Source organism: Panulirus ornatus, chromosome 3 (genome assembly GCF_036320965.1).
Source record: "Panulirus ornatus isolate Po-2019 chromosome 3, ASM3632096v1, whole genome shotgun sequence".
In the NCBI taxonomy this organism is placed as follows: domain Eukaryota; kingdom Metazoa; phylum Arthropoda; class Malacostraca; order Decapoda; family Palinuridae; genus Panulirus; species Panulirus ornatus.
Genome location: NC_092226.1, coordinates 64,880,230 through 64,904,492, shown reverse-complemented (window position 1 = coordinate 64,904,492; position 24,263 = coordinate 64,880,230). Strand labels below are relative to the sequence as shown.

The following is a 24,263-nucleotide window of genomic DNA, read 5'->3' as shown; positions in this document are numbered from 1 at the left end:
GCAAGGAATAGAGTGAATTGGATCGATGTGGTATACCGGGGTTGACGTGCTGTCAGTGGATTGAATCAGGGCATGTGAAGCGTTTGGGGTAAACCATGGAAAGCTGTGTGGGGCCTGGATGTGGAAAGGGACCTGTGGTTTTGGGCATTATTGCATGACAGCTAGAGACTGAGTGTGAACGAATGAGGCCTTTGTTGACTTTTCCTAGTGACACCCCGCACTCATGAGGGGGGGAGGGGGATGGTATTCCATGTGTGGCGAGGTGGCGATGGGAATGAATAAAGGCAGACAGTGTGAATTATGTGCATGGGTATATATGTATGTGTCTGTGTGTGTATATATATGTGTACATTGAGATGCATAGGTATGTATATTTGCGTGTGTGGACGTGTGTGTATATACATGTGTATGGGGGTGGGTTGGGCCATTTCTTTCGTCTGTTTCCTTGTGCTACCTCGCAAACGCGGGAGACAGCGACAAAGCAAATATATATATATATATATATATATATATATATATATATATATATATATATATATATATACATATATTATCCCTGGGGATAGGGGAGAAAGAATACTTCCCACGTATTCCCTGCATGTCGTACAAGGCGACTAAAAGGGGAGGGAGCGGGGGGCCGGAAATCCTCCCCTCTCATTATTTTTTTAATTTTCCAAAAGAGGAACAGAGAAGGGGACCAAGTGAGGATATTCCCTCAAATGCTCATTCCTCTGTTCTTAGAGCTACCATGCTAATGCGGGAAATGGCGAATAGTATGTAAAAAATATATATATATATATATATATATATATATATATATATATATATATATATATATATATATATCTTTCTTTCGTACTATTCGCCATTTATCGCGTTAGCGAGGTAGCGTTAAGAACAGAGGACTGGGCCTTTGAGGGAATATCCTCACCTGGACCCCTTCTCTGTTCCTTCTTTTGGAAAATTGAAAAAATGAGAGGTGAGGATTTCCAGCCCCCCCGCTCCCTCCCCTTTTAGTTGCCTTCTACGACACGCAGGGAATACGTGGGAAGTATTCTTTCTCCCCTATCCCCAGGGATAATATATATATATATATATATATATATATATATATATATATATATATATATATATATATATATATACATATATATATATATTATCCCTGGGGATAGGGGATTAAGAGTACTTCCCACGTATTCCCTGCGTGTCGTAGAAGGCGACTAAAAGGGGAGGGAGCAGGGGGCTGGAAATCCTCCCCTCTCTTTTTATATATATATATATATATATATATATATATATATATATATATATATATATTTTTTTTTTTATTATACTTTGTCGCTGTCTCCCGCGTTTGCGAGGTAGCGCAAGGAAACAGACGAAAGAAATGGCCCAACCCCCCCCCCATACACATGTATATACATACGTCCACACACGCAAATATACATACCTACACAGCTTTCCATGGTTTACCCCAGACGCTTCACATGCCCTGCTTCAATCCACTGACAGCACGTCAACCCCGGTATACCACATCGCTCCAATTCACTCTATTCCTTGCCCTCCTTTCACCCTCCTGCATGCTCAGGCCCCGATCACACAAAATCTTTTTCACTCCATCTTTCCACCTCCAATTTGGTCTCCCTCTTCTCCTTGTTCCCTCCACCTCCGACACATATATCCTCTTGGTCAATCTTTCCTCACTCATCCTCTCCATGTGCCCAAACCACTTCAAAACACCCTCTTCTGCTCTCTCAACCATGCTCTTTTTATTTCCACACATCTCTCTTACCCTTACGTTACTCACTCGATCAAACCACCTCACACCACACATTGTCCTCAAACATCTCATTTCCAGCACATCCATCCTCGTGCGCACAACTCTATCCATAGCCCACGCCTCGCAACCATACAACATTGTTGGAACCACTATTCCTTCAAACATACCCATTTTTGCTTTCCGAGATAATGTTCTCGACTTCCACACATTCTTCAAGGCCCCCAGGATTTTCGCCCCCTCCCCCACCCTATGATCCACTTCCGCTTCCATGGTTCCATCCGCTGCCAGATCCACTCCCAGATATCTAAAACACTTCACTTCCTCCAGTTTTTCTCCATTCAAACTCACCTCCCAATTGACTTGACCCTCAACCCTACTGTACCTAATAACCTTGCTCTTATTCACATTTACTCTTAACTTTCTTCTTCCACACACTTTTCCAAACTCAGTCACCAGCTTCTGCAGTTTCTCACATGAATCAGCCACCAGCGCTGTATCATCAGCGAACAACAACTGACTCACTTCCCAAGCTCTCTCCTCCCCAACAGACTTCATACTTGCCCCTCTTTCCAAAACTCTTGCATTTACCTCCCTAACAACCCCATCCATAAACAAATTAAACAACCATGGAGACATCACACACCCCTGCCGCAAACCTACATTCACTGAGAACCAATCACTTTCCTCTCTTCCTACACGTACACGTGCCTTACATCCTCGATAAAAACTTTTCACTGCTTCTAACAACTTTCCTCCCACACCATATATTCTTAATACCTTCCACAGAGCATCTCTATCAACTCTATCATATGCCTTCTCCAGATCCATAAATGCTACATACAAATCCATTCGCTTTTCTAAGTATTTCTCACATACATTCTTCAAAGCAAACACCTGATCCACACATCCTCTACCACTTCTGAAACCACACTGCTCTTCCCCAATCTGATGCTCTGTACATTCCTTCACCCTCTCAATCAATACCCTCCCATATAATTTACCAGGAATACTCAACAAACTTATACCTCTGTAATTTGAGCACTCACTCTTATCCCCTTTGCCTTTGTACAATGGCACTATGCACGCATTCCGCCAATCCTCAGGCACCTCACCATGAGTCATACATACATTAAATAACCTTACCAACCAGTCAACAATACAGTCACCCCCTTTTTTAATAAATTCCACTGCAATACCATCCAAACCTGCTGCCTTGCTGGCTTTCATCTTCCGCAAAGCTTTCACTACCTCTTCTCTGTTTACCAAATCATTTTCCCCTATCCCCAAGGATAACATATATATATACATATATATATATATTATCCCTGGGGGGGGGGGATAGGGGATTAAGAGTACTTCCCACGTATTCCCTGCATGTCGTAGAAGGCGACTAAAAGGGGAGGGAGCGGGGGGCTGGAAATCCTCCCCTCTCTTTTTTTTTTTTTTTTTTTTCCAAAAGAAGGAACAGAGGGGGCCAGGTGAGGATATTCCAAAAAAGGCCCAGTCCTCTGTTCTTATCGCTACCTCGCTAATGCGGGAAATGGCAAATAGTTTAAAAGAAAAGAAAGAAAGATATATATATATATATATATATATATATATATATATATATATATATATATATATATATATATATATATATATGCCCTTATCATTAGGAGGTTTTGAGGTGTTTCAGGTAAGGTGTCCCATGCTTCGCTAGGCAAATAACACTCTAAGGTTGATTTTGAGACCATTATGTCATGATCATGTCATTCACCGTGGAGCCAACATAGGATATGCATGGAGTGATTATTGACCTTTACAATGTGGGTTATAGCAAGGCCGAAATTGCTTGGTATATTTGGCATGTCCTACAGTACTGTAGCATTGTGGATACATTGATGTGAAGACACTGGTAGCACAGACAACCAGTGTCATAGTGGCCGCCCTCGCTGCACAACACCAGAATAAGAACAGGTTCCCAATACGGTACTTTAGTGAAACCATGTATCAATTCTTTATACTGCTCTGTTTAGAATGTATATAAGTAACCATATTAATGAGGCCCTTTATCTATTCCTGGTGCAGGCTATTGCAGCTTCAATCTGTGACCGACCATTCACTAGTGCTTCCACTATTCGCAATCACCTCGGTTTATGATGCAGCCATCAAACTGACCACAACAGACACCATGGCATTGGGTGCATAGGTGGAGACCTGCATTAAGATCCAATATGGAGCAGAGAATGGTATATGCACTGGAGTATGCCAACTAATCCATTTGCTTATGGGAGCAGGTCATTTCCTGTAAAAAGAAAATGTTCTCTACGGATACCCCTTCAGCAGCAGGTTATGTTTGGCAACAACCAAGCACTAGGTATCTGTCAAACACATCCTCTCTTTCTCTTACCAAAATAAATAGCAAACTATAATTGAAAATGATGAAGTATGTGCCTATTTGAGATGACAGACCTATACTACCCTCATAATGTAATATATTACTTTGTCAGCACTTTATCATGTTTATCAGTGCCATGATACAAATTGTCGTTGTAGTTTTAACTCCTGTATGAGCATAATCTAATAGGATTATGGATGCTACTTTCTGTAAGACTAATATTTTCTTTGTTTTTCCTGCTTTATAGTAATTTGACATTTCCAGAACATCGATCTTCAGTCATCAGGTTTTAGTTTATCCAAAGATGATACAATTTGTCATTTCATACAATATTCAATATTTGTTCCTAGATCGAGTACTGTTGCCAATGGCTTAATAGGTTTTCATTTTCAGATTCGACACCCATCATGTTGTGGGTACTGCGAGGAGTTGACATGTAACTGCAGGGTTGTTTGGATGGATACATGCAGAGGATGTAGGAAAGCTTGCAGATGTGAGCCTGGATCATTTCATGAGAGAAAGTATGTTCAGGTGTTGGAAGAGATAATGTTACCCTCTATGAGAGCACTGCTCTACCCTAAGCCAGAGCCTTTTTACCTCTTCCATGATAATAACCTAATCCACGCCTATCATGCTTTTACGGCATAATTCAAGGAATACCTAGAAATCATAGTGCTGCCACACCCACCCAAATCCCAGCCTGAATCCAAGTGGTATATCTGGGCTGTCATGAGGAAAAAGAAATCCCCACACAAATGCCATTGTTGTCACGCTAAGGTGAACAGTAATGCCTTGCAAGCATGGAAATACTTGGTATTCCAGTGGGACAACAACTGACATCAGAGTTAGTGGCTTCCATTCCTTGACACTTGAACAGTGTTCTGGACACAGGAGGTGTTTATACCAAATATTAATGTAATAAACATGAAATAACATTACTCTTTATCTTACCTACTTACTAATATATCTAATAAATGTATGAGTACCAAAGGCTACTTAGGATATAATCAACAGATGCATTTACTCCTTGTTGATGTGCAAAGTAACTTTTAAGCACTACCATGCACATACTGTTTACTGTATGTGTCTAACATGGATAAGTCGTTACACTGTCATTCTCAGTTCATATAAACATATATATCATATTCACATGGAAGATGTTAGTTACAACCAGCAGCAAATGTCATGCATACAAGGCAGTGCATGCAAGGCTACCACCTTTACACTGTCATTCCCAGTTAATAAGTTAATATAAACATACGTAACATTCTGCATCAGACTAGGGAAGAGCAGTGTGGTTTCAGAAGTGGTAGAGGATGTGTAAATCAGGTGTTTGCTTTGAAGAATGTACGTGAGAAATACTTAGAAAAACAGATGGATTTGTATGCAGCATTTATGGATCTGGAGAGGGTATATGATAGGGTTGATAGAATGCTTCATGGAAGGTTTTAAGAGTACATGGTGTGGGAGGTAAGTTGCTAGAAGCAGTGAAAAGTTTTCACCAAGAATGTAAGGCATGTGTACGAGTAGGAAGAGAGGAAAGTGATTGGTTCCCAGTGAATGTTGGTTTGTGGCAGGGGTGCATGATGTCTCCATGGCTGTTTAATTTGTTTATGGATGGGGTGGTTAGCGAGGTGAATGCAAGAGTTCTGGTGAGAGGGGCAAGTATGCAGTCTGTTGTGGATGAGAGGACTTGGGAAGAGAGTCAGTTGTTGTTTGCTGATGATACAGTGTTGGTGGTTGATTCAGGTGAGAAACTGCTGAAGCTGGTGACTGAATTTGGTAAAGTGTGTGAAAGAAGAAAGCTGAGAGTAAATGTGAATAAGAGCAAGGTTATTAGGTTCAGTAGGGTTGAGGGACAAGTTAATTGGGATGTAAGTTTGAATGGAGAAAAACTGGAGGAAGTAAAGTGTTTTAGATAACTGGGAGTGGATTTAGCAGCAGACAGAACCATGAAAGTGGAAGTGAGTCACAGGGTGGAGAAGGGATGAAGGTTCTGGGAGTGTTGAAGAATGTGTGGAAGGCGAGAATGTTATCGTGTGGAAGGCGAGAATGTTATCTTGGAGAGCAAAAATGGGTATGTTTGAAGGAAGAGTGGTTCCAACAATGTTATATGGTTGTCTTGGAAATGAAATGTTTGAGGATAATATGTGGTGTGAATTGGTTTGATCGAGTAAGTAATGAAAGGGTAAGAGAGATGTGCGGTAATAAAAAGTGTGTGGTTGAGAAAGCAGAAGAGTGTGTGTTGAAATGGTTTGGTCTCATGGAGAGAATGAGTGAGGAAGGACTGACAAAATGGATATATGTGCCAGAGGTGGAGGAGGGAACAAGAAGTGGGAGACAAAGTTAAAGGTGGAAGGATGGAGTGAAAAAAATTTTGAGCAATCGGGGCCTGAACATAAAGGAGGATGAAAGGCGTGCAAGGAATAGAGTGAACTGGAACGATGTGGTATACCGGGGTCAGTGTGCTGTCAATGGATTGAACCAGGGCATGTGAAGTGTCTGGGGTAAACCATGGAAAGTTTTGTGGGGCCTGGATGTGGAAAGGGAGTTGTGGTTTCGGTGCATTACACATGACAGCTAGAGACTGAGTGTGAACGAATGTGGCCTTTCTATCTTTTCCTAGTGCTACCTCACGCAAGGGTGTGTGTGTGTGTATGTGTGTGGGGGGGTGTCTATTTCATGTGTGGTGGGGTGGTGACGGGAATGGATGAAGGCAGCAAATATGAATATGTGCATGTGTATATATGTATATATCTGTGTATATGTATGTATACGTTGAAATGTATAGGTATGTACATGTGCGTGTGTGGGTGTTTATGTATATATGTGTATGTGGGTGGTTTGGGCCATTCTTTCATCTGTTTCCTTGTCATGTGTATGTAGGTGGGCTGGGCCATTCTTTCATCTGTTTCCTTGTGCTACCTCGCTAACGTGGGAGATGGCGATAAGTGAAAAAAAATATTCACATGGAAGATGTTAGTTACAACCAGCAGCAAATGTTGTACATACATGGTAACCATTGTGGTATGCAAGGCTACCCTCTTCATGCCTGGTCCTCTACCATTTCCCAAAAAGAATTCATCCAATGTGTCTTAATGTCATGTACATTACTTATCAGATACTATTTTGATTGATAGTACTCACCCTTGCATTTTATTTTCATACTTGATTGCCGGTTTCTGCATTAGCAAGGTAGCGACATATATCTTCCCTTATCATGTATTCTAGAGATGCAAAAAACATAATCCATAAGTAATAAAAATTTATGCTTGTGAAATTTTATGCTACTACAGTTGTTGCTAAGACAGCAGACAAAAACAAGTTTTCGAGGTGAGTCAAGATTATATCCTCATATTTACTAACAGGTGATTAGATATATCGTGTAACTTTGTTAATATAACAATCACTACATGTGCTACCAGTTTCTCTCAATTATTCTTTAAGATATATTGTGTAACTTTGTTAAAATAACGGTCACTACATATGCAACCAGTTTCTCTCAATACTTCTTTAACAGTGTTAAAAACTCTCATAAGTATTCACTTCTAAGCCTAACAGAAAGCCTAAGTCAATTAATGCTTGTAACCCATGATCATTTGTGACTTACATAAACATACTTCCAAAAATCAGCCATACAGTGAAATATCATGGTTTTACTGCTCAAAATGTCAGACTGATAGCTTTTAGCTAGATATACAATTTCACAAAGTCCCACCATGTATATATACAGCAATAGTCCACAAGTCTTCACATCCCAGCAAGCAACAGATCCCCTTTAATATATGTGAATCTGAGCACTAACTCATTCAGTATGTTTAGGAAGACAAAGTCTTATTGACCCCTTCTATCTATCTATCTATATCTACGACACCTGTTCCAATTGGAACTCCCTCATAGGGGTGGCCATAGCAACAGTCTCCATAAGTAAAGAACTCCAGTGCTGCTTCTTAGCCTTTCATGCCTCACTCACTGGCAGAGGGTAACTCTAGCACAGTGTTTACAGAGGCTCCTACCTAATGTTCCTAATGACTACTGTACGTCTGTCTAATGCTCCTACCTACTACTTGTATCTAATGTTTCTACCTAATGTTCCAGCCTAAATGTCCATAACTACTACTACTACTACTACTACTACCATTTTGCCAAAAGGCAGGGCTTGTGCGTAGTGCTCACCGCTTGAAAATCTAGAATTACAAAGAACGAACGGCAAGAGTTATGTGTTTTCAAAGGTAACATGTGACAAAGAGAGATTGTGTTTGTAGACAGAATGCCAGTAGTCCAAATGTTAGTGAAGCAGAAAGAAAAGACAGCTACCTGGGTCAGAGGAGTGCAACTTGACAACCACTTAAGTGCAGATGTCACTAACCCTCCCACTTTCAGGTGATCTATTCATTTTGGCATTTATGGTTTACTGCATTGTCTGTTTATGTACAGTTATAAGCATCTATAGTGTTACTCTGCTCATATTCACATCATATCCATCACAATTTTTTCTTTTTTCCATTATTCTTATGTACTACAAGTGTATTCTGACCGTTTATTTTCAATCATAAATATATTTGCTTTGTCGCTGTCTCCCGCATTAGCAAGGTAGCGCAAGGAAACAGACAAAAGAATGGCCCAACCCACCCACATACACATGTATATACATACACGTCCACACACGCAAAATATACATACCTATACATCTCAACGTATACATATATATATATACACACACAGACATATGCATATATAGACATATACATAATTCATACTGTCTGCCTTTATTCATTCCCATCGCCACCTCGCCACACATGAAATAACAACCCCCTCCCCCCCTCATGTGTGCGAGGTAGCGCTAGGAAAAGACAACAAAGGCCCCATTCGTTCACACTCAGTCTCTAGCTGTCATGTAATAATGCACCGAAACCACAGCTCCCTTTCCACATCCAGGCCCCACAGAATTTTCCATGGTTTACCCCAGACGCTTCAAATGCCCTGGTTCAATCCACTGACAGCACATCGACCCCGGTATACCACATCTTTACAATTCACTCTATTCCTTGCATGCCTTTCACCCTCCTGCATGGTCAGACCCCGATCACTCAATCTTTTTCACTCCATCTTTCCACCTCCAATTTCATCTCTCACTTCTCCTCGTTCCCTCCACCTCCGACACACATATCCTCTTGGTCAATCTTTCCTCACTCATCTTCTCCATGTGACCAAACCATTTCAAAACACCCTCTTCTGCTCTCGCAACCACACTTTTTATTACCACACATCTCTCTTACCCTATTATTACTTACTCGATCAAACCACCTCACACCACATATTGTCCTCAAACATCTCATTTCCAGCACATCCACCCTCCTGTGCACAACTGTATCCATAGCCCACGCCTCGCAACCATACAACATTGCTGGAACCACTATTCCTTCAAACATACCCATTTTTGCTTTCCGAGATAATGTTCTCGACTTCCACACATTCTTCAAGGCTCCCAGAATTTTCGCCCCCTCCTCCCCCACCCTATGATTCACTTCCGCTTCCATGGTTCCATCTGCTGCCAAATCCACTCCCAGATATCTACAACACTTCATCCTCCAGTGTTTCTCCATTCAAACTTACCTCCCAATTGACTTGACCCTACTGTACCTAATAACCTTGCTCTTATTCACATTTACTCTCAACTTTCTTCTTTCACACACTTTACCAAACTCAGTCACCAGCTTCTGCAGTTTCTCACATGAATCAGCCACCAGCGCTGTATCATCAGCGAACAACAACTGACTCACTTCCCAAGCTCTCTCATCCACAACAGACTGCATACTTGCCCCTCTTTCCAAAACTCTTGCATTCACCTCCCTAACAACCCCATCCATAAACAAATTAAACAACCATGGAGACATCACACACCCCTGCCGCAAACCTACATTCACTGAGAACCAATCACTTTCCTCTCTTCCTACACGTACACATGCCTTACATCCTCGATAAAAACTTTTCACTGCTTCTAACAACTTGCCTCCCACACCATATATTCTTAATACCTCCACAGAGCATCTCAATCAACTATATGATATGCCTTCTCCAGATCCATAAATGCTACATACAAATCCATTTGCTTTTCTAAGTATTTCTCACATACATTCCTCAAAGCAAACACCTGATCCACACATCCTCTACCACTTCTGTAACCACACTGCTCTTCCCCATTCTGATGCTCTGTACATGCCTTCACCCTCTCAATCAATACCCTCCCATATAATTTACCATGAATACTCAACAAACTTATACCTCTGTAATTTGAGCACTCACCTTTGTCCCCTTTGCCTTGGTACAATGGCACAATGCAAGCATTCCGCCAATCCTCAGGCACCTCACCATGAATCATACATACATTAAATAACCTTACCAACCAGTCAACAACACAGTCTACCCCTTTTTTTTTATAAATTCCACTGCAATACCATCCAAACCTGCTGCCTTGCCGGCTTTCATCTTCCGCAAAGCTTTTACTACCTCTTCTCTGTTTACCAAATCATTTTCCCTAACCCTCTCACTTTGCACACCACCTCGACCAAAACACCCTATATCTGCCACTCTATCATCAAACACATTCAACAAAACTTCAAAATACTCACTCCACCTCCTTCTCACATCACCACTACTTGTTATCATCTCCCCATCAGCCCCCTTCACTGAAGTTCCCATTTGTTCCCTTGTCTTACGCACTTTATTTACCTCCTTCCAAAACATCTTTTTATTCTCCCTAAAATTTAATGATACTCTCTCGCCCCAACTCTCATTTGCCCTCTTTTTTTTTCACCTCTTGCACCTCTCTCTTGACCTCCTGCCTCTTTCTTTTATACATCTCCCACTCATTTGCATTATTTCCCTGCAAAAATCGTCCAAATGCCTCTCTCTTCTCTTTCACTAATAATCTTACTTCTTCATCCCACCACTCACTACCATTTCTAATCTGCCCACCTCCTATGCTTCTCATGCCACAAGCATCTTTTGCACAAGCCATCACTGCTTCCCTAAATGCATCCCATTCCTCCCCCACTCCCCTCACCTACTTTGTTCTCACCTTTTTCCATTCTGTACTCAGTCTCTCCTGGTACTTCCTCACACAAGTCTCCTTCCCAAGCTCACTTAGTCTCACCACTCTCTTCACCCCAATATTCTCTCTTCTTTTCTGAAAACCTCTACAAATCTTCACCTTCGCCTCCACAAGATTATGATCAGACATCCCTCCAGTTGCACCTCTCAGCACATTAACATCCAAAAGTCTCTCTTTTGCGCACCTATCAATTAACATGTAGCCCAATAACACTCTCTGGCCATCTCTCCTACTTACATACGTATACTTATGTATATCTCTCTTTTTAAACCAGGTATTCCCAATCACCAGTCCTTTTTCAGCACATAAATCTACACAAGCTCTTCACCATTTCCATTTACGGCACTGAACACCCCATGTATACCAATTATTCCCTCAACTGCCACATTACTCACCTTTGCATTCAAATCACCCATCACTATAACCTGGTCTCGTGCATCAAAACCACTAACACACTCATTCAGCTGCTCCCAAAACACTTGCCTCTCATGATCTTTCCTCTCATGCCCAGGTGCATATGCACCAATAATCACCCATCTCTCTCCATCAACTTTCAGTTTTACCCATATCAATCTAGAGTTTACTTTCTTACACTCTATAACATACTCCCACCACTCCTGTTTCAGGAGTAGTGCTACCCCTTCCCTTGCTCTTGTCCTCTCACTAACCCCTGACTTTAGTCCCAAGACATTCCCAAACCACTCTTGAGCTTCGTTTCACTCAGAGCCAAAACATCCAGGTTCCTTTCCTCAAACATTCTAACTATCTCTCCTTTTTTCTCATCTTGGTTACATCCACACACATTTAGACACCCCAATCTGAGCCTTCGAGGAGGATGAGCACTCCCCGCGTGACTCCTTCTTCTGTTTCCTTTTAGAAAGTTAAAATACAAGGAGGGGAGGGTTTCTAGCCCCCCGCTCACATCCCCTTTAGTCGCCTTCTACGACACGTGAGGAATGCGTGGGAAGTATTCTTTCTCCCCTATCCCCAGGGATAACTCCCATATCCCCAGGGATATCTCCCCTATCCCCAGGGATATCTCCCCTATCCCCAAGGATATCTCCCCTATCCCCAGGGATAAATATGTTCCTCCATATTCAGTGTTACATTGTACTTTTCTAACAAACAGATATCTCATATTTACATAAAATAAAACTGGGAGACATTTAGGCTCTACTTTCTATTACTTTAGAAAGGAGACAGAAAGTGAATAAGGCTGGCTGGCTGTGACATAACGAAGCTTTGCCTTATGTTCCACGTGATACAGAACTGACCTACAGTCAATATTCCGATAAAAATGTTACCTTTTAACATTTAACATTTAAGCAGAGGACATGGTCCAGAAATTCCATCAGTGTGTGAAAAAAAAAAATCTTTTATGATATGTAAGATTAGTATCCAAAAGTAACAGAAAATACACAGCAAATGAATTTTAATACCAATGAGTGCAAAGTTTTACACATCTATAGTAAAATAAAAAAGGCAGGCCACAGTACACATTCTGGTGTACTGTATATAGTAAATGAGGAAAAAGACTTGGGCATAATAATCTTTGGAAACCTAAAACCAAGTAAGCAGGGCACAGGAGCAATGAAAATACCTAACAAAATTCTTGGTCTCATAGGCAGGGCCTTTGAATTTAAGTTCAGGGAAATCATCCTGACTTTTTACAATTCACTGGTTTGTCCAAATCTTGAATTCTATCTCCGGTTTTGGACACCTTACCTAAAAAAAGACACACTAACTGAAGAGTGTACAGCGTAGAGTTATAAAGACAATCGCTGGCCTGAAAAATAAATTGTACTAGCAGAGCAATGATGAATTAAATTAAAATTAACTTAGAATGTTGAGATGATCCAATAAAGTATTCAGAATTAATAAAATGCTTTGATAATTTTGATCTATCAGTTACTTGATTCTGATTCATCTGATTTTATTCATGATAATGATAGAAACTCACTTGCAAATGTTTTACCTTTAATGAGACAAAGTACTTTTTCTTCAACAGGATTGCTAATATATGGAAAGATTGAAGAATAGACTTGATAAATACTTTGTTTCATGTCCACAACTTACATTATTTGCACCTCCTTAGCCACAACAACAATTTGTAAGTTATTCTCTATGACTTATCTGTATGCTCTCTAATCTTTACTACTCTACTCTGTGAGTTTCTGATCTCTCCCACAATGACAAACTACCTCGAAAGGTCTGTTGCCATTAGAATTCCTTTGTGCACTCCCATACCCCAATTAAACTCACAAAAATCTAACTTTCAAAACAATATCTAATCCATAAATCACTCAGGGGTCCCTTTATACTCTATCCCCTACCCCTTACTTGTACAGAATAGGCTTCATGAGCTGTAGACCCTTTCTTACCATGGGGGTTATATTCTTGGAAGACACCTATGATTGGCAAATCCACAGTTGGTAAGGTACAGGGCCTATGGGAAATATGGGGTTAGTGAAAGTGCTGCTTTTAAGTAGCATATCATATGTCCTATCATGAAGACTTCAAGGTTAATTAAAAGTAAGCAAGTTATACTTCAAAAAAAAAAAAAAAACCCACACTTATTCTAGAAAAGTAGAAACCAAATAAAAGGCTACCTTGATGCTCAGCCTAGCTACACTACCTGGTTATGACATTACTGCTGCTTTTCCCTAGAAACAGTGGTCTGCCAGGCTGGCTTCAAACAGCCTGTGGACACATGACACATGCCAGTGCCTGGAAAAATTTTAGTGGGGCTGTGAAAAACCATGGACACTCAAACCTTGATATCATGGTGGGTAAAATAGACTAAAGGACTTCTGTATAGGTAATTAGTGGAATTAAATATCAGCTGGGATTTCAAATGATATTGAAAGCCAATAAAATAACATATTACATGAGGAGTAGTCTGCTATTTTGCAAATCTGAAACTTTCAATCAACTTACTACAGGACAGGTATGAAAAAATAATGCTATCATTTCTTAAGTAAAAATATATTTTGGTACGTTTGCTTGCTACTCTGGCCTAAGCACAAGTTAAGAAAAACTAATTTAGTGTGGCTCATGGAAAGTTGGAGAAAGGATATAGTTAGGTAGGACTTGGTGACTGGTACTTGTTTTTACACTGAATACCTGGCTGCTCTTTGATATTATTGTCACCCATAAATCTTTCATGACTAAACTGGGCTTCATCTAAGGGTGATGTCCCCATTCACACCACACTTGTATTTTCATGCTATTTTGGGTCCACACTTGTATTTTCATGCTATTTTGGGTCAAAGCCCCTAGCATAATAAAAACTTTCCTCACTTGGATTGAAAATAGAGGCACTACAATGGATGTACAGATGTCAATGCACTGGATATACAGATGTTACCACTCTTCCTCCAAGTGGTTACACTCCAACCATGAAGGGTATTTGGCAAAGCCGTATCATCACTAACCTTTTCGATGTTATACGTATCATATGGCATCATGTCGTGAAGCTAAAATTCCACACATCATACAACATTTAATTGGCTCCCAGCACCATTTAAAATTCCACCCGATATTTGTTCCATCCATTAACCATTGTTGTCACTGGGAGCCTACTGCCTCACCTGCAAAGAATATTAAACATCTCAAGTCACAAACAGAATGTCACTGATAGTGGACATAGGTCATCTAGGAAGGATGACTAATGTATAGCATGCACTACTGTAGTTAGATTTAGAATAACAGTAACAATTTCTGTGGTATTAATGTTGATATTCCTTGAGTAAAGTAAGTTATACATTCATTTACTCATGTAAGTGAAGCTTCATCTGTGCATCTAACGTATGAATGCAAAAAATTTTAAGAACAGAATGCACATATTATGTATAAAATACAAAAAAATACATGCGAAGAATGAAATCAAGCACTGAAAAAAAGTGTGAAATGTGGTAAGGCATAAAGAGAATAAATCATCCCTGGATAAAAACCATTGTTATCATATACTTACAGGGATGAGCATCCAAACTGCCAGCCCATGCATTATTCTATCTACAACCCCCTCCCACCCCAACATAAAGAAAATACTACTATTTTCATTATTTTCTGTAATAAAATATAGATCACTAATATTCAAGAGAAAAAATATTTAGTTTTTCTCTGCACTGGGGCTGGTAATTTCAGAGGCATTGCAAGGAAATGAGAACAGGATTGAGTAGGAGCTTCTTGCTCCAAAGGTTGTCCATCATGTTCTTGCTCATGCTCTTAATAGGACATTCAGCATCAATACTTATATATTTTGTTTATGTATCTTGACATTCATATGTCTATATTCATTACATAAAAATATGAGTTAAAAGCTATTTTCTTATGCTAAACCACAATATTAACAAGGTCTTACATCTTACTGCATTCTGGGTGATGCTGTTGTCTTGCATCATTCAGTCTAACTTGATATAGTGTGTGTAGGTGGGCGAAAGCAGGGTAGGTAAGGGAGCAATGGAAGGTGTCCTTTAGGATAAGATTACTGCCTCTGTGTTTTGATTAGTATATTGAGAATTAAGTGTTTCAGTGAAAAAAATAATTTTTTTGACTAACCCCATGTGGAAAAAAAGTTGCAGAGGAGCAGAAATCCTTCGAAACCCTTATTTTTTCTTAAGAAATAAGATCCAGTAATCATGTTATCAAAGAAAACTCTTGCATTCACCTCCCTAACGACCCCATCCATAAACAAATTAAACAACCATGGAGACATCACACACTCCTGCCGCAAACCTACATTCACTGAGAACCAATCACTTTCCTCTCTTCCTACACGTACACATGCCTTACATCCTCGATAAAAACTTTTCACTGCTTCTAACAACTTGCCTCCCACACCATATATTCTTAATACCTTCCACAGAGCATCTCTATCAACTCTATCATATGCCTTCTCCAGATCCATAAATGCTACATACAAATCCATTTGCTTTTTTAAGTATTTCTCACATACATTCTTCAAAGCAAACACCTGATCCACACATCCTCTACCACTTCTGAAACCACACTGCTCTTCCCCAATCTGATGCTCTGTACATGCCTTCACCCTCTCAATCAATACCCTCCCATATAATTTACCAGGAATACTCAACAAACTTTTTTTTTTTTCTTTGTCGCTGTCTCCCGCGTTTGCGAGGTAGCGCAAGGAAACAGACGAAAGAAATGGCCCAACCCACCCCCATACACATGTATATAGATACACGTCCACACACGCAAATATACACACCTACACAGCTTTCCATGGTTTACCCCAGACGCTTCACATGCCCTGATTCAATCCACTGACAGCACGTCAACCCTGGTATACCACATCGATCCAATTCACTCTATTCCTTGCCCTCCTTTCACCCTCCTGCATGTTCAGGCCCCGATCACACAAAATCTTTTTCACTCCATCTTTCCACCTCCAATTTGGTCTCCCACTTCTCCTCGTTCCCTCCACCTCCGACACATATATCCTCTTGGTCAATCTTTCCTCACTCATTCTCTCCATGTGCCCAAACCATTTCAAAACACCCTCTTCTGCTCTCTCAACCACGCTCTTTTTATTTCCACACATCTCTCTTACCCTTACGTTACTTACTCGATCAAACCACCTCACACCACACATTGTCCTCAAACATCTCATTTCCAGCACATCCACCCTCCTGCGCACAACTCTATCCATAGCCCACGATTCGCAACCATACAACATTGTTGGAACCACTATTCCTTCAAACATACCCATTTTTGCTTTATGAGATAATGTTCTCGACTTCCACACATTCTTCAAGGCTCCCAGGATTTTCGCCCCCTCCCCCACCCTATGATTCACTTCCGCTTCCATGGTTCCATCCGCTGCCAGATCCACTCCCAGATATCTAAACACTTTACTTCCTCCAGTTTTTCTCCATTCAAACTTACCTCCCAATTGACTTGACCCTCAACCCTACTGTACCTAATAACCTTGCTCTTATTCACGTTTACTCTTAACTTTCTTCTTTCACACACTTTACCAATCTCAGTCACCAGTTTCTGCAGTTTCTCACATGAATCAGCCACCAGCGCTGTATCATCAGCGAACAACAACTGACTCACTTCCCAAGCTCTCTCATCCACAACAGACTTCATGCTTGCCCCTCTTTCCAAAACTCTTGCATTCACCTCCCTAACAACCCCATCCATAAACAAATTAAACAACCATGGAGACATCACACACCCCTGCCGCAAACCTACATTCACTGAGAACCAATCACTTTCCTCTCTTCCTACATGTACACATGCCTTACATCCTCGATAAAAACTTTTCACTGCTTCTAATAACTTGCCTCCCTTACCATATATTCTTAATACCTTCCACAGAGCATTTCTATCAACTCTATCATATGCCTTGTCCAGATCCATAAATGCTACATATAAATCCATTTGCTTTTCTAAGTATTTCTCACATACATTCTTCAAAGCAAACACCTGATCCACACATCCTCTACCACTTCTGAAACCACACTGCTCTTCCCCAATCTGATGCTCTGTACATGCCTTCACCCTCTCAATCAATACCCTCCCATATAATTTACCAGGAATACTCAACAGACTTTTTTTTTTTTTTTTTTTTTTTTATACTTTGTCGCTGTCTCCCGCGTTTGCGAGGTAGCGCAAGGAAACAGACGAAAGAAATGGCCCAACCCCCATACACACGTACATACACACGTCCACACACGCAAATATACATACCTACACAGCTTTCCATGGTTTACCCCAGACGCTTCACATGCCTTGATTCAATCCACTGACAGCACGTCAACCCCTGTATACCACATCGCTCCAATTCACTCTATTTCTTGCCCTCCTTTCACCCTCCTGCATGTTCAGGCCCCGATCACACAAAATCTTTTTCACTCCATCTTTCCACCTCCAATTTGGCCTCCCTCTTCTCCTCGTTCCCTCCACCTCCGACACATATATCCTCTTGGTCAATCTTTCCTCACTCATTCTCTCCATGTGCCCAAACCATTTCAAAACACCCTCTTCTGCTCTCTCAACCACGCTCTTTTTATTTCCACACATCTCTCTTACCCTTACGTTACTTACTCGATCAAACCACCTCACACCACACATTGTCCTCAAACATCTCATTTCCAGCACATCCATCCTCCTGCGCACAACTCTATCCATAGCCCACGCCTCGCAACCATACAACATTGTTGGAACCACTATTCCTTCAAACATACCCATTTTTGCTTTCCGAGATAATGTTCTCGACTTCCACACATTTTTCAAGGCTCCCAAAATTTTCGCCCCCTCCCCCACCCTATGATCCACTTCCGCTTCCATGGTTCCATCCGCTGACAGATCCACTCCCAGATATCTAAACACTTCACTTCCTCCAGTTTTTCTCCATTCAAACTCACCTCCCAATTGACTTGACCCTCAACCCTACTGTACCTAATAACCTTGCTCTTATTCACATTTACTCTTAACTTTCTTCTTCCACACACTTTACCAAACTCAGTCACCAGCTTCTGCAGTTTCTCACATGAATCAGCCACCAGCGCTGTATCATCAGCGAACAACAACTGACTCACTTCCCAAGCTCTCTCATCCCCAACAGACTTCATACTTGCCCCTCTTTCCAGGACTCTTGCATTTACCTCCCTAACAACCCCATCCATAAACAAATTAAACAACCATGGAGACATCACACAACCCTGCCGCAAACCTACATTCACTGAGAACCAATCACTTTCCTCTCTTCCTACACGTACACATGCCTTACATCCTCGATAAAAACTTTTCACTGCTTCTCACATACCTCTGAAATTTGAGCACTCACTCTTATCCCCTTTGCCTTTGTACAATGGCACTATGCACGCATTCCGCCAATCCTCAGGCACCTCACCATGAGTCATACATACATTAAATAACCTCACCAACCAGTCAACAATACAGTCACCCCCTTTTTTAATAAATTTCACTGCAATACCATCCAAACCTGCTGCCTTGCCGGCTTTCATCTTCCGCAAAGCTTTTACTACCTCTTCTCTGTTTACCAAATCATTTTCCCTAACCCTCTCACTTTGCACACCACCGTAAACAAACTTATACCTCTGTAATTGGAGCACTCACTCTTATCCCCTTTGCCTTTGTACAATGGCACTATGCACGCATTCCGCCAATCCTCAGGCACCTCACCATGAGTCATACATACATTAAATAACCTTACCAACCAGTCAACAATACAGTCACCCACTTTTTTAATAGATTCCACTGCAATACCATCCAAACCTGCTGCCTTGGCGGCTGATATACCCCATAAAAATATTCAACAAATCTCTATCGGATGGTCAGGTGCCAAATGACTGGAAACTAGCAAATGTCACTCCTATACATAAAAAAAGGAGACATAATGTGCCTTGAACTACCGCCTAATTAGCCTTATGTCAGTGTTAAGCAGAATGATGGAAAAAATAATACTATAAAATCGTCACATTTTTAGAACACAAAATTATATCAGACAACCAACAGTTTCCATAATAGAAGATCCTATCTTACAAATTGGCTAAAATTTTTTAATGTTATTTATCAGAAATGGTATGAAAAAGTACTTACTGTCTGATGTAGTATATTTAGATTTCCAAAAGGCTTTTGATAAAGAACCTCACATAAACTCAAAGCAGACAGAATAAGTGAAGAACTCTGTACATGGATCAGAGACAGGCTTACCGGAAAAAAAACGTGTAGTATTAAACAGCAAAGCCTCAGATTGGCTAGACGTAATGAGTGGTGTGCTACAGGGGTCAGTCCTAGGCCCAATCGCTTTCATATTACAAATTAATGACCTAGAACTCAGTCTCATACCTGAGATCTAGAAATCAGCTGACAATACTAAACAAGGAGGTACAACTGTAAACAGGTGGGACTGCAGAATGATTCAAAGAGATCTTAACTTCCTAGCACAGTGGTCAGACAGATGGCAAATGAAGTTTAATGTACACAAGTGTAAAGTTATGCACTTTGGAGACAAGCATATATGTTACCACTACAAACTATTCGGAAACTCTCTAACTAAAGTAAATGAAGAAAGGACCTTGGAGTTTTCATTAGAACAATCTGAAATACACTGAACAGTGTCAAGCAGCATGCAAAAATAGGCAACCAAATGTTAGGTTTCATGGCCAGGAACACAGATTACAAGTCACCAGAAACAAATCTTACACTTTATAATTCTTTAGGAAGACCACACCTTGAATATCCAGTCCAGTTTTGGTCCCCACACTATAAAAAAGACAAGGAAAAATTTTAGAGCAAGTACAAAGACGTGCAACAAAACTGATCTCATACCTTAGAAATCTGGCATATGAAGAGGCTAAAACGACTGGATCTCTTCTCCCTTAAAAAACAAAGACTTCATGGTGCCTTAATTCTTATCCAAGTGTTCAAAATTCTAAACAAGTTTGATAACAAATAACGAACATCTTTTCAAAATACAAGAAAATACAGTTACCAGGAAAAATGGACTAAAACTCAAAGATAAAAGATGTAGTATAGACATGGGAAAAAGCTTCTTTTCCTAAAGGTGTGTTGAGCACTGGAATAAGTTACCATCTGATGTAGTGAAGGCTAAAACTATAAATACCTTCAAAAGTTGTTTGGAAAAATATCTTATAAATTCAGGTATATTCTAAGAAAAATGCCAGAAATAAGACTGTATAAATGACAGAGGTAATGGGGACACTAGAAGGATAATGTGCAGCAGCAGGGAGCTGGTAATCAAATTTTATTTCTTACTAAGCAACCCAGTAATGGACCAATCAGGATTCCTGTTTTCTGTCTTCTCATGTAAACTCGTGTAAACTTATACCTCTGTACTTTGAAAACTCACCTTTATCCCCCTTGCATTTATACAATGACACTATACATGTATTCCACCAATTACCAAGCAATCTCACCATGATCCATACACACAATGAAAAATCTTAAATAGCCAATTACCAGTCACCCTCTTTCTTAATAAATTCAAAAGCAATACTATCCATTCCAGCTGCCTTGCCACATTTCATCCTTCTTAAGACTTTCACAACATCTCTCTTCACCAAACCACTCTCCGTGACAATCTCACTTCATATACCACCCCAACCCAAACACCCAACACCTTCCACCCTATCATCAAACTCACTGAACAGTCCTTCAGAATATGCAATCCATTTCCCCCCTCATTTCATCACAATCTCATACCACTTCTACTTTTAACCTCTTCACTGAAATTCCTATTTGTTCTCTTGTTTTTCTAGTATTATTAACCTCCTTCAGAAACACCTTATCTTCTCTAAATTCTATGGATAATTGCTCACCCCAACTCTCATTTGCCCTCTTTTTCAACCCTTCCTCTTGACCTCCTGCTGCTTTCTCTTAAACATCTCCCAATCATTTGCACTCCTTTCCCATACGTTCTGCCCAAACACCTCCCTTTTCTCTTTCGCAAGCAACTTTACTTCATCCCACCACTCACAGCCCTTCGTAATCTGCCCCCTTCCGCATGCCACATGCATCTATTGCAATTACCAGCATTGCTTCCCTAATTACTTCACCCACTCCCTTTGCTTCATTTACACTCACCTTTTGCCATTCTCCACTCAATCTCTCCAGGTATTTCTTCACACAAGTCTTTTTTCCTAGCTCACTTACTTTCATTACTCTCTTCTCACTGATACTGTTCCCTCTTTTCCTAAAGCCCTACAAATCTTCACCCTTGCCTCCACAAGTCAGGGATCAGACATCCCACCAACTGCCCTTGTCAGCATACTTACATCCAAAAGTCTCTCTTTTACACACATAACAATTAATATGTAATCCAATAACTCCCACTGACCATCTTTCCTACTCAAATACATGTAATTGTGTATAAACCTTCTTTTTTATTATGTTGAAGGCTCCAGTAACTGACAAAAATCCACATCAAGGCTGGGCCTTTACTGAAATACAGAAAGAATTATGAAATGGAAAAAGAAAAAAAGGAAAGTATTAATGAATTTTGGAGGAAATGCAAGACCTGTCTTTTGAAATATGCCATGTCACAGTTATTGGGAAAAACATGAAATGGTTGGTAGTTCCAAAGCTTTGACTAGTAGGGAAAGACACTGGTATCAAAACAGCCTACCCTTGAGTTTCTGATGGCCACACAATAATCATGTGATACAGTAGCTTGCTGAGTATTGCTTGGTCTAGCTAGTGGTGGGGGCACACAAGCAACCAGCTCTCAAGAGCAAAATCCAAAGTAATACCTATAGAAGGGGGAAAGTGAACCAACATTGTGGCATAGGGCAAGGGGGCCAAGTTTGGAAGTCAGCATGAGACAGTTTATAAGTTGAATTGCTTTCGACTCAACGCTGTCAAGTAAGCATACAAAGCTAGAACCACCCTAAATGTGAGAGCAGTACTCCATACAAGGATGAATCAATCACTTGTATAAACAGAGCAACTGTTCAGAAGAAAAGTAGTTTCGACACTAAACAGGACTCTCAGTTCCTTAGAGGCAGACTAAGCTATTCCCGTAATGAGGGGTTTCCAAGAAAGAGTGGATGTTAGAGTAATACCAAGTATGTTCATTGAGTCAAGAACTGTCAAAGAAGAGACGAGCTGTGAGTTTTCAATAAAAAGATGGACAGAAATTGGGTCTTGGAGGCATTAACAACTTAACGAGGTTTTGTGTACCCTACTGAGATATCCAGTCCAAGTCTAAGTTTAATGAAGAAACTGTGTCAAGACGAGATGCAGACTGATTGAGGGAAGAGGGAGCAGAATTGAAGGATGTGAATGAATGCAGTGAGTCATCTGCATATAAGTGCACTGGATTACTTGTGAAGGAGTGGAAATTATTGAAAAAAGGAGAAAAAGTGTAGAAGACGGGACAGAACCTTGAGGGACACTTCTGACAAATACATCCTCTTTCTCAACCTTTCCTCATTCATTCTCTCCATATGTCCAAACCATTTCAGCTCTCTCAACCACACTCTTCATTATCACATCTATCTATTACCCTTTCATTACTTACTTGATCAACCCACCTCACACCACATATTGTCCTTAAACATTCAATTTCCAACACATTCACCCTCCTTTTCATAACCTTACCTATAGTCCATGCCTTGCATCCACAATGTTGGGAGTGCTATACCTTCAAACATACCCATTTTTTCCAGCCCAGATAATCTCTTTCCTCATATTCTTCAGCACTCCCAAAACCTTCACCCCCTTCACCCACCCAATAACTCACTTCTGCTTCCATGGTTGCATTCCCTGCCATGTTCACTCCCAGATATCTGTAACACTTCACTTCTACCTCTATAGTTTGAATGCCTCACCTTTATCACTCTTGCCTTTATAAAATGGCAATATTCGTTCACTCTGCCAATCCTTAAGCATCTCACTATGATCCATACATACATTGAAAATTCTCACAAACCAATCACCAATAGTCACCCCCTTTCTTTACAAATTCAACTGCAATACCATCAATTCCTGCCCCCTTGCCACATCTAATCTTCCATAAAGCTTTCACCACCTCCTCTCTTTTCACCAAAACACTCTCCGCGAATCTCGTACTTCGCACACCATCCCAACCCAAACTTTCCACATCTGCAACTATCAGCAAACTTACTTCACCTCCTTCTCGCTTCATCATTACCTAGTATCCCCTCCCTTTTTTGTCCCATATACCTACGTTCCTATTTGTTTTCTTCGTTTTTCACACTTTGTTAACCTCCTTCCACATTTCATTCTCCCTAAAGTTTACTGTCACTCGCGCACCTCACCTATCACTTGCCCTTTTTCAACCCCTGCATCTTCCTCTTGAGCTCCTGCTATCTTATTTTAAACATCTCCCAACCATTTGCACACCTTACTGCAAGTACCGCCCAAACGCCTTTCTTTTTCATTTGTAACTTTTCTTCTTCATCCCAGCATGTTATCTTTTCTAATCTAACCACCTCCCACCTGTCACATAT

General features: G+C 40.5%; 1 protein-coding gene and 1 long non-coding RNA gene across 4 annotated transcripts in view; one reads left to right on the top strand and one right to left on the bottom strand.

Moving 5' to 3' along the window:
* LOC139762916 (CUGBP Elav-like family member 1) overlaps positions 1 to 5,103 on the top strand; it is a 464,351-nt gene extending 459,248 nt beyond the window's left edge. Inside the window, exons 16-17 of one of the 2 annotated variants that reach the window (XR_011715864.1) lie at positions 3,854 to 4,142; positions 4,557 to 5,100. The gene's annotated coding sequence lies outside the window, so the exon portion shown is untranslated. Of the gene's footprint in view, positions 1 to 3,853 lie in introns of both variants that reach the window. The other variant, XM_071688195.1, reaches the window with a different exon arrangement.
* The window catches only part of LOC139763030 (uncharacterized), a 45,804-nt gene that overhangs the window by 21,015 nt on the left and 526 nt on the right, over positions 1 to 24,263 (bottom strand). For both annotated transcript variants that reach the window (XR_011716019.1, XR_011716018.1), the window contains exon 2: positions 14,712 to 14,867. This is a non-coding gene — a long non-coding RNA (uncharacterized lncRNA). The remainder of the gene's footprint in view (positions 1 to 14,711; positions 14,868 to 24,263) is intronic.